The following is an 11,729-nucleotide window of genomic DNA, read 5'->3' as shown; positions in this document are numbered from 1 at the left end:
CTTCTCTTCTTCTCGCGGAGTAAGCGGCATTTTCAATCCCACTTCTGACACCAAATGTTACGTTCGTGGGGTGGGTTCGTGATTGAAAAGCACTTTTAACACCGATGAATAAGAGTAGGATTTATTTTCACACTGTTACTTAACTTTACAAAACACTTAAAAACAGTTCACAGTAATTTCGCACTCTAAAACTCACATACAAGTCGCTTTGATTCTCTTCAATGTTTATCGCTCGGTATCGCATTCGAAAAAACTGTCCTCCGCCGCAACCTCACCTGGCATATATACTCCCGGTGAATCGGTCCACAAAGTTCGAGAACAGTCCAGCTAGGACGTCATACCTACATCTCGAATGTTCCGGAAACGAGTAGAGTGTCAGTCTCTTTCATGTGCTATCTCTCTCACACAGTTACTAGAATATTCCGGAAACAGGATCATCACTCTGTTTCTCTCACACATATAGGCTATCCTTGTCACACACCTTCTCGAATGTTCTCAGTATAGCTGTCTCTTTCTAATCGTGCTATCTCTTTCACTCCTATTGAAAATTTCGCCATATACTGAAATGTACTTCAAAGGCCCATAAGGGGTCCTGAAAACGCCTGAAAACGGGTTTTCAGGTTATGGCGTCATCGGATAGAGGGTGGCCTGAAACGGACTGAAAACATGTTTCAGGCGCCTGAAAACGACGGTAACTTGGGTGAAATTTTGATAAACTAATATGTGATAGAGCGTCCTCTGAAACGGCCTGAAACAGTATTCCAGCCTGCTGAAAACGCCTCCAATGGGTCGAAAAACACGATCAAAGTTTAGCACCTAACCCACCGTCGTAACAGTATTTTCAATTTCTAGCGTTAAACCCATTTTCCCGTCAAACAACGTTTCATAAAATTCTAAAAAGCATTGTTTTGTAGTAAAATATATTTTTTCAAATATTTCACTATACAGACACCGACTTGTTACAAATTTATTATATGATAGATTTTGATATTTACCTACACAATACTCCATAGTCCATAGGAATGAAGTTAATGTCCCGCATCGCCCGTTTCCGTGGGATTTTCGATAAATCCCTTCAAACTACCTAGGACTAACCACTCCGCTGCTCGCGTCAAAAAAAAAACGGCCATGAGTGTATGTCTTGCAACCACAGTTGCCAGGAGCATTTTGCTAAAATATATTTGGCAACGGTAGTTGCTCAAAGCACGTGAGTGGCTAATTATAAACTGAAAAATCTGATCACCAAGTTTCACATCTATAATGCTCAAGGAATAAGATATTAAATCCTCCTTTACTATTTTCCTACATTGAGCGATCTTAGAGATTGCGTACGATGTCTTTGAAATCGCAACCCAGACTCGCGCTGGCTATAGAGCGCCATACTGAGTCTCTCACCGCGTTCTGCCTTCCTTTGCCAGAAACTTATCTCGGATATCTTCCATGTACAGACTTTCGACTCTCTTCAGCTTTATCTAACTATCTAATACCTTTAAACGAGCAATCCCGGCTGATAGAGACCTCAGGAGACCCCAGAGCTGGCGCTTACCTCTCCCAGCGAATTTCTCTGACTGTACAGAGAGGTAATGCCGCCAGTGTGTTGGGGTCTATGCCGCAGGAGGGCCTCTTAGATGGTGTTTTCTTTTTATAGTCAGGTATATTTATGTTGTTTTTATTAATTTTGTTTCCCAGCAATTCTTGTATATATGTATGTATTATGTATATATATAATATTTCCGGAATATCGGAAACGGCCCCAACGATTTCGATGAAATGTGGTACCTATATAGGGGTTTTCGAATCGATCTAGTTAGCTTGGTCTTATCTATGGGAAAACGCTTATTATCGAGTTTTAGCCCGAGCAAAGTTCGGTCGCCCAGGTACTTATATGTATAGAAAGATAGAAAATAGATAACTCATCCTGAAGACTGATAATATTATTAAATGATTTTCAGAGTAATCAATCGTGATAGTGAAACGAAAATAGAATGGTGGGGTACCGGCGACGACAAATGGTCCGAGTTACCAAATGGAACGTTATTTACCCCTTATGCAACAAAATATTTAACCAGCACTTTCTCGTGCGCCGGCACTAACTCTCATGGATCTGATGGATTTGGTATGGAAATGAAAATGGAGGTATTAGGTAAGTATTTTAAGATATTAAAATAAGAATGAAGTAATTCAAAGTTTGAAACACAGCAAAACTGTGCAAAATTTGGTCCCGCGTGACCTATGCATTTTTTCGGAATAAAAACTACCTATCCTGTGACCTACCAAGAATCCCTAGCTGCTTTCATACTAAATTTCATTTTAATCAGTTCAGCGGCTAAAACATAAAGAGGAAACAGACAGCCAGAGTTAGGTAAAGGATAAATATTCTTGGTTTGAGTCAAGTTGAGTTGCGTTATTTATTCATTTTTAGTGACAATGTAAGGTTTGGTTGCTACTATTTATGTATTTTTAACCGACTTCAAAAAAGGAGGAGGTTATCAATTCGGTTGTATTTTTATGTTTGTTACCTCAGGACTGCGTCATTTATGAACCTCTTGAAAAATACAGGAATAATTGGATCCTAAGAAAATCGAGGGAACTCTTCAAATATGTAGCGACACCTATGGTGATTTGAATTTATTTAGTAGTAACTCGTGCATTTGCTCTTGAAAATCATCATAATTTGGTCAGGCATATTTTAAGCTAATTAAATTGTAGCATAGTAAAAGCAGGGGGGTGTCACTAGGCCATTCCGCCGCTGAGCTACAAGTACATACCGGGCCTCCCCAACGTTGAGGCGATTCAGTGCGACTCAACGCGTGCGAGTGAACACGAGTTATGCGATAGACAGAGAAGCATAAAGCAGGCACGATTCTTATGCCTAAACGTCACTTTTGTACGGCAGTGAAACTTCTGTACTTGTACTATTACTTATTCTGTGGTAAAAGACAAACCAATAGATATTTGGTTTTAATTAGCTTGAATCCGACATACGATATTGAGAAAGATACGTGACAACTTGACAGTAGACATAAAAAGGCATCGACAATAATTTAGGCCAGCACTAGTAAGGAGGTTTATATATCAACGTGTTGCTTCCATGACCACTTGTGGTCCGTAACTATTACTTACCCACCTTCCCTACCTTAGAACTTTACTTTAACAGATGCACTTAAGTATAGTGAGTTTCATGTGTTCTTTTTCTATTTTGTCTATTAATTAAACTATTTAAATGTGATTTTATTCATTAATAATTTAAGATAAGTAATTGTTGTTTAGCCAGTTAGAAATGTAATATCATCATATTGTGCATTCCTATAGGCGTTTGGGATCACAACTGAGACATTCATTTCATCAGGATATAGCTACTGTGCACTGCATCTGCCACTGGGACAATAATTGTCCTATGAACCTTGTTTTTAATTTAAGTTAGAATAATTGTAACTCTTTTTCAGGTGCTCCTGGAAGCCCGGTATTAGATAAATCTACAAACCTTGTACTGGCAAAAAGAGGCCACCCATTTCCGTTAAGTTGCAAGTAAGTAACAAATACAACGACATTAAATTATAGTTTAAAATTCGCGAAATATTAGAATACTTACCTAATGATGCAGTCACCTGTGTGACTGATCCATCATCAAATCCTGGATACTATTCTTCATCAAAGTAGGTACAGCCTAAGTCTTTTCTAACAAGCTCAAACACGGCTAGGTTACGTTGTTCTACCTTCGATTCCCAGTGCTTACTTTACCTACTACCTACGAGCAGCGAGCTATGGGCTATACCACACAAAACTAACGATGCGAATTGCTGCGATACTATTTAGTGCAGCAAAGCGTCAGTGCTGGTCACCATACTTGATACATATGATATCGCAGAAATAAATTACTTTATGGCAAATGAAAATTCTAGAAAACGATACATTCGGGCATATGAAATTCGGGCAAAAAATAGAGAACCGAGTAGACCACTCGGTGATAGGGCTCCCACACAAAACTGCGAATTCGCATTGCATTGCAAAAATCTGCGAGCTCGCAGGACGCATCGCAAAAACTTCTATCGCATCGGTAAGGACGTGTGTTGGAGAGACAAATGAATAGACAGAACGTCATAGGTCAACTGCATTTATTATAAGTGAAACTTCTTATATACTAGGTTACACACATAAGTAAGTACGTACACTCAGACATCTATAGGTATATGTTATATATAATATTACACTACTACACCTCTCATTCAAAACGAAAAAAAAACTTTTACTTAGTTTTTTTTTTTACTGATTGTAGTATGATTGAAACAGTTTAGTTCGATTTTTATGAATTATATCTAACTTTCCATCTTTACTTATTTCTACATTAGGTGCTAAGTCTCTTATAACAGTATATGGTCCAGTATAAAGTAATTTTTCTTATAGGTTACAGGATTAACATTTTTGTCGTATTTGGACTTACGAATAATTTTACTTTTTATCAAATTATTTTTTGCTTCTTGTTGAGAAACTTGTAATCGGTATCGTAACTCACATGGGTAACTATCATAATTGTATAGAGGCTCGACTTTAGTTAATAAATTGCTTGGCAAAGTGCACTTTTTACCAAAGACTAATTCGTATGGAGTGTACCTTGTTTCGGAGTGGACTGAAGTGTTGTATGAAAATGACCAACAAGGTAGCCAGTCACTCCACGTTTCTGGATGGCAATCTGTCTGGATACGAAGAAAAGTTCCCAGATGTTTGTGGGAATTTTCCAAGGCACCAATATTCTCATGTCGGTAAGCTGTGGACTGTAATTTCTTGATTTTTAGTAAGTTACATACCTCTGTCAATGTGGTAGAGATGAACTCGCTGCCCCGATCAGTTGCTATCTCTTGTGGTATCCCATACCTAAGAAAAAACTTATTTACTAATTCCTTAGCTACTTCTGTTGCGGTTTTAGTTATCAATGGATACGCCTCAACATATTTTGTTAACTCGCATTGTATGGTTAGTATATAGGAATAACTATAATTATCCTTATCTAAGGGCCCTACTAAATCTAAATAGGTATATTTTTTCAAATGCCGAATTGGCAGTGGTCGTAATGACCATGGGTTCTTTAATATAAACGGAGTATTTTTGCTTTTGACAAATACTGCAACGTTCTACATAATTTTTTACATCGCTCTCTAATCCCGACCAAAAATATATTATTTATCATCCTCCTTATTATACCTGCGTGGCCACTTGTAGGTAATAAGTGGAAGTGGATTAAGGATCACTTTTTATCGTCTTTCTCATTTATTCTTATAACATCTTTTAATACATATAATTGTGGACCGGTCCATGTTTTAGTTTTATTTATCTCTTGCGCTAACTTTCCAATAAACACATAATTATTTTTATTTTTTACGAAATATATTTTTTCAATCCCACACATCTTACAAAAATCCTCCAACTCTCTCACAAATTCGGCTCGCGTGATTTGTGATGGAGTGCTTGAGGTTATATAAAGTGACATTTTATTAGGCGCGTAATATAGTGTTTTGCTTCTATTTTTAATGTCATTTTTACTTTTGAACTTATTTAACTCTTGAGTAGTAATAAATAATAATTCTACCGATTCTGATGGTATTTTGCTTAATTTCTACAACTCTTGGTTGATCAGACCTAGTTTTATTAGAATTAAGATTCGGCAAGTTAGATGAATGACTTTGCATTTTTTCTATATTTCGATCTAGTCATTACAATAATTACACTCGCATGCATCTCTTTTAGTTCCTCTGACGTCATCCGTATACGAGACAATGCGTCGGCCGCCGCGTTGTCTGTTCCTTTCACATACTCTACCGTGAAGTCGTACTCTTCTAATACTAATCGAAATTTTAATAATCTACTGGATGGATCTCTCATGCTAAATAAATAAATTAATGGTTTATGATCTGTTAAGATTTAAAATTTTCTCCCATACAGATACGGGCGAAAGTATTTAATGGCCCAAACTATTGCCAATAATTATTTTTCTATTGTAGGATAGTTGGTCTCTGCCTTATTGAGACCCCTACTCGTGTAAGCTACGGGTCTGCCGACACTATTCGATAATATCGCGCCTATAGCATATCCGCTTGCATCGGTTTGGACAGTAAACACATTTGACTCTGATAAGTTTGGATATTGGAGAACCGGTGGTGCGACTAATGATTGTTTAAGAATTTCGAAAGACTTTTGGCACTCTTTGTTCCATATGAATTCCACGTTTTTTCGGCATAGTTTATTTAATGGGTATGATTTTTCGGCAAAATTGTGTATAAACTTTCTATAATAATTGGCAAACGCCACGAACCGCTTAACTTCATCCGCGTTTTTAGGGATAGAGTATGTATTTAAAATTTTAATTTTATCTGGGTCCGGCAAAATACCGTCTTTAGATACCACTTGTCCGAGATAAAGAATTTCTTTTTTCAAAAATACACATTTTTCTGGATTTAGTTTTAGGTTAACTTTTCTTAGCCTCAAAAAAAACGTCCAAAAGATTTTTATTGTGATCCGTTAAATTTCTACCAAAGACTATGAGGTCGTCTAAGTAAACAAAACATTTCTTATAGTTTAACCCAGACATCGCGACAGTTATCATGCGGGAAAATGAACTGGGACTTATTTTTAAGCCCATTGGTAATCTGGTCATCTGGTATTGGCCAGAACAAAATGCTGTACAATTTCTACTTTGTTCATCTAACAAAACTTGATAATAGCCAGAGAATAAGTCAAGGTGAGAGAAGTAAATAGCGCCTGACAAGGAATCTAAGATTTCGGTGATATTGGGTAGTGGGAATTTATCATCTTGTATGCGATTATTAAGTTGCCTGTAATCTATAACTAATCGCCATTTTTTATGGTCTCCTCCCTTACTTTTTTTTGACACGAGTAGTACTGGGCTCGACCATTCACTCTGAGCTGGTTCAATAATACCATTTACTAATAATTTATTTATTTGTTTATTTAGTTCTTGTTTTTGTGAGTGAGGTATTCGGTATGGTTTAAAAAAACTGGTGTTGAATTTGGTTTTAGATGAATGTTTTGTTTACATAAAGAAAGAAGAAAGAAAGAAAGAAAATACATTTATTCACAACACAAGACAACAAAATTATTATGTACAAAAAAAACAACACAAAGGTATGTGTCATTGCGGTTGTGAATCGGACACTGGCTCAGCATAATGCTGAAGCGTTAAAAACACCCCAGCGCTGATTTTCAGCCAGCACCGTTGGCAACCCTCGGGCCGTTATAAAGACATACTACACACCATTAACTACATAAAACTACATAAATAAATAGATATTTTGTGAACTATAAAATTAATTTATTGTGTGACTTTAAAAACATAAAAATAAATGTATTAGGTACGTAGATATACATAATTAACTATTATTATTATGCACTCACTTGCCAAGTATACACCCTAACGCGGGCTAAAAAGAAAAATTAAATTAAAGAAAGAAATCGAAAAAACAAAAAAGCAGTTTTGTGAAATAGTGCTGGAAAGGAAAGGAATTAGGATTTTTGAAATGCCAACAAATAGCCTTTAAGCTTTCGCCCAAAGGTGTACCTGCTAGTCACTCCGAGGATGGGAGGGGGAATATCATTCCAGCACTTAGACGCTGCAAATCTGAAACTGCCCCGAAACGCCGCCGTCCTGTGCGGCGGCACAATAGCCTTAGATCTGCGCACACTTTTTGACCATGTGATTTTTTCAAAGAGGTACGAAGGCGTCTTGTGCCGCACTACACCAAACAAAAGGGTCGCAAGGTGCAAGCGCCTGCGAGCGTGCATTTTTAGCAGATCGGCAGCGTTCAAGTACGGGGTGACATGGGACCGAGGAGGGACTTTGAAACAAAAACGAGCACATGCGTTTTGAACTCGTTGAATCAATCTCCTAGAACTACCAAGTATGCAACTATCATAAACAACATCGCAATAGTTCAATCTAGACAATACTAGCGACTCACACAGTTGGACACGCAAATCCACACTGAGGTAGTCGCGAATATTGTAAAGAATCCGGAGGCGATAGAAGCAGCTGCTAACTAACTGAGCTATATGGCTCTCAAAACGCAACTCGCCATCCATAGTTAGCCCAAGATTTCTAGCTACATCTACCCTTTCTATTGGTTCTCCCATGATAGCAACATCCCTGGCAGCCAGATTTTTCAAAGTATTGCGAATCTGATGCTTAGATCCAAATATAAGATACTTAGATTTTTGGGGATTAAGAGCCAGACAGCTCCTCTGCGACCAAGAGAAAACGCGATCAAGGTCTGCATTAATGTTCTCCACGCCATTGGCCGCATCTGAAGGCATACTAGATGCATAAAGCTGCAAGTCATCGGCGTAAAGATGGTATTTACTGCTCCTTATACTAGAAACGATATCGGCGCTATAAAGTATAAAGAGCAGCGGACCCAAGACATACAGACATATGTTAGTTGTTGTTAGTTTTCGTTTTGTAGTTGGAAAATATCTGAAAATTTTGCACATAAACATTCAATTGAAACTTTTTCTTCCTTATTTAAATGATTTAACTGAACATATGAAAATAATTATTTTACCCGATCTGCGTTATTTTGAGTTTTATTAAATGTACACAAGTTATAATCCTTTAACCGCTAATTGTATTCTAAGGGGCTGTTTCACTTCCCATTGATTCGAACAAAACACAAAACAAACACAGACGTCATCACATTTATCCATCAAATAAATTTAATCAATGGATGGTGCAACATGGCGTAAATTTGAAGCTTCTATGCCTGCTAGAAGTACTAGAGTTTTGATGATCGGTCAGTCAGTTAGTGAGTGAGTGACAAATTTAAGAAACTTGGACTAGTTAAATTTCTTAATACTGGTTCAAGTCGAATGAAATTTGAAATATACCGTGTTTATGCAATGCCTGCTTGGTTGCTGAAAATTCAGGCTTCTAGTTTTATTCACAACGAAGTTATAGGGGGCCGAAAATGGCCTCAACTGCTTCACGAAAAGGATGATACGGCCAAACCGCTTTTTTGCTCGACTTGGCGGGGGCACTGCCGTGCCCCCAGATATTATGACAGGATCTGTGTAAGATGAACATTACATGTGCAGTGTAATAATTTATATGAATAAAGTTATTAAGTTTTCTTATTATTATTTATGTTTTTTAGTAGGGTTAAGTGTTTTTAAACAATTCTTTCGTGTGTTTTACAGTGTGATTAGAGGACAGTGGTACGGAACACAAATATTCTGGAAATACAGAATTAGTGATTCGGAATCTTACTCACTACTAAATGTGCAAGGAAATACTATAATGTTAAGACCCGAAACAAATGGGGACGGTTTATATATGTGCATCGCCAAAAACCGGGCAGGAACTGATGTAAATACTATAAGAGTGTATATGAAAGGTATTTTTTTTACAAGCTTTTATTTTACTTTCATGCGTCGAGATGTCTGTGTGTCATCAAATCTTGCAATTTGCTTGTAATATTTGATGGTACACAAATTTCAGTCATATAGCACCTAGTACATCCAATGTTGGACGTAGGCCTTCCTCATTCAATATAATACCTCCAGTTGCTTCGGTTGCCTATGTTGTATGTACCGGTGGGAGTAGTAACAAGTTTTATTTCAATTAGGTGTCAGATATTTTTTTATGATGTCATGCAGTATCAAATGTTTTTGCACGGCTGATCATAGTATTTATGCTGGTGACTGTACAGTGGCACATTCACTCTGGCACTAGGACAGTCAATCGTGCCCTCCATGAGTCGTTTTTATAATTTTAATACCTTTTATTTATTTCAGGTGATCAAAGTCCGATACTAAATAAAACTGTGAGAACCATACTAGCATCAAAGTACCAAGCAGCTACGCTAAATTGCAAGTACGTATTAATGTATAATTTTGTATAGCTTTTCTAAGCTTCCTGTGAATCCTAAAAATGGTCGAATTTCTGTGATTGTTGAGAAAGTTTTACAATGGTCAACTGCAGCTGTTCGCTTTGGATCAGTTTTTTCTTGTGTTTCCGATGATTTTTCTGAATGATGGAATTTTTGTTTCGGTTAAAATAGGTACAAACATTTTTCTTGGTAAATTTTTTTTTTATCTTATCAGATGAAATTTGTACTTGTTTTAACATCTAAATCAAGTATGAGCTTTTAAAAAAACCTTCGGATTTTAGAAGCAGGTTTCGGGAATAGACGATGACACGCGATTGTGATATGTGGTTCTGTTCTGTTATCAACTTCTTGAACCTTATTAAAATATTTAGGACCAACACTTTTCTTGAAACTTTTAGATTCTTTAGAAAATATTTATACTGGGTGTGGCCTGTAGTACGAGCAAAAAATTAAAACATAGATTCTCCTCGTCAAACTGAACAACATCAAGGAATTTGACGTCGACTCAATCGGGAGATTTTTCTCCATCTTCTTTAGTTTCTGAGATACTGTAAGCATTAAGGCCGTTAAATGCAAAATTTTTAGGATTTTCAGAAGCAAAAAAGCAGTTTAGAAACTATACTTAAATATAAAAACGTTAAAGCATTTTAAAGGCGACTGACGAATTTAAATCTGAAAATATTTTTGTTTTTATACTACACAAGAACGCGGCTAAATCATTTTGCTTACTATTACGGCGGCAAAAGTCTTTTAACTATTTTTATGCGTATTATTTTATCATTGTTAATTTGGTTTGTGCTACAAAAAAAGGCCGTGACGGCCTTTTATCTTAGGTATCCAATAAAATATTTACTTAAAAATCAAGCTTACATGCGGTTACTTCGCTATACTTCTTAAAAAGGCCGCTAAAGTGTATCTCGATCGTCAGTGTAAATCAATCGGGAGTTCGCGACGCGCGGCGGGGAGTTGCGGGGAACACGCTCGTACGATATTTCAACGGCTCGCAGCAGACAGAGCGCCGAAAGTTCATTTTGTGCCATCCCTTAGATGGTCAATTTAGATTTTATATTTAGATACATTAATTATGATCTTAATTTAATAACGTTTTGATCTCAATCTTCAAGTTTTTATTATTTTATACTTGAGTTGTAAGTATGTGGTGTTTGTATTAACTATCTGTGAATTTATGTAAGGACAATTTAAATCAATCAATCAATCAATATATTTATTTGAATAAACAAGTGTCTAAATATAGGGTATGAATATCCTCGCAGGACCTCGCAGGTTGGTGCTCAGCAGGGTGATCCGTTGGGGCCTTTAATATTTTGTTTGGCGGTTCAGAAGATTATTTCGGCTTTGGATTCACCTTTTAATGTTTGGTATTCAGATGACGGAACTGTTGGTGGGGCTCCAAACACAGTCATGGCGGATGTGAAAAAAGTTGATAACAGCGTTGGAAGCTATAGGTCTGAAAATAAATTCTAGTAAATGTGAAATTTACACATGCAGTACTGAAGCTGTGACATCTCTTGAACGGTTTCGATCCTTGCTGCCCGGGGTTAAGTTGTCGTTCAGTTTGCTTGGCGCGCCTGTGTTTCCTGACGGAGTCATTTCTACTCTTGAGGTTAAGCGAACAGCACTATTGTCGGCGCAGGAGCATTTGGCTCATTTATCTGCTCCTATTTCCCTTACATTGTTGCGGCATTGCTTTGGAATGCCTCAAATGACATATATGTTGCGAACGTCCCCAACTTGTTTATATCCACAAGATGTCGGAATGTTTGATGACAGTCTTAAGCTCCTGCTTGTGCTCAATGTTAGTTTGGTTAAGGAACA

The 11,729-nt window shown here is 37.1% G+C and overlaps 1 protein-coding gene and 1 long non-coding RNA gene across 2 annotated transcripts in view; both read left to right on the top strand.

The window, feature by feature from the left end:
* Nucleotides 1–1,971: 1,971 nt before the first annotated feature.
* LOC141441173 (uncharacterized) lies at nucleotides 1,972–9,392 on the top strand. Its single transcript, XR_012452781.1, has 3 exons — nucleotides 1,972–2,143; nucleotides 3,447–3,528; nucleotides 9,202–9,392. It is a non-coding gene; the product is annotated as an uncharacterized lncRNA (long non-coding RNA).
* Nucleotides 9,393–9,802: 410 nt separating this feature from the next.
* The window catches only part of LOC141441055 (uncharacterized), a 36,415-nt gene continuing 34,488 nt past the window's right edge, over nucleotides 9,803–11,729 (top strand). The window contains exon 1 of the mRNA XM_074105720.1: nucleotides 9,803–9,877. The gene's annotated coding sequence lies outside the window, so the exon portion shown is untranslated. The remainder of the gene's footprint in view (nucleotides 9,878–11,729) is intronic.

This window comes from Choristoneura fumiferana, chromosome Z (genome assembly GCF_025370935.1).
Source record: "Choristoneura fumiferana chromosome Z, NRCan_CFum_1, whole genome shotgun sequence".
NCBI lineage: Eukaryota > Metazoa > Arthropoda > Insecta > Lepidoptera > Tortricidae > Choristoneura > Choristoneura fumiferana.
The sequence above is the reverse complement of the archived record's forward strand: the minus strand, read 5'-3'. Positions and strand labels throughout refer to the sequence as shown.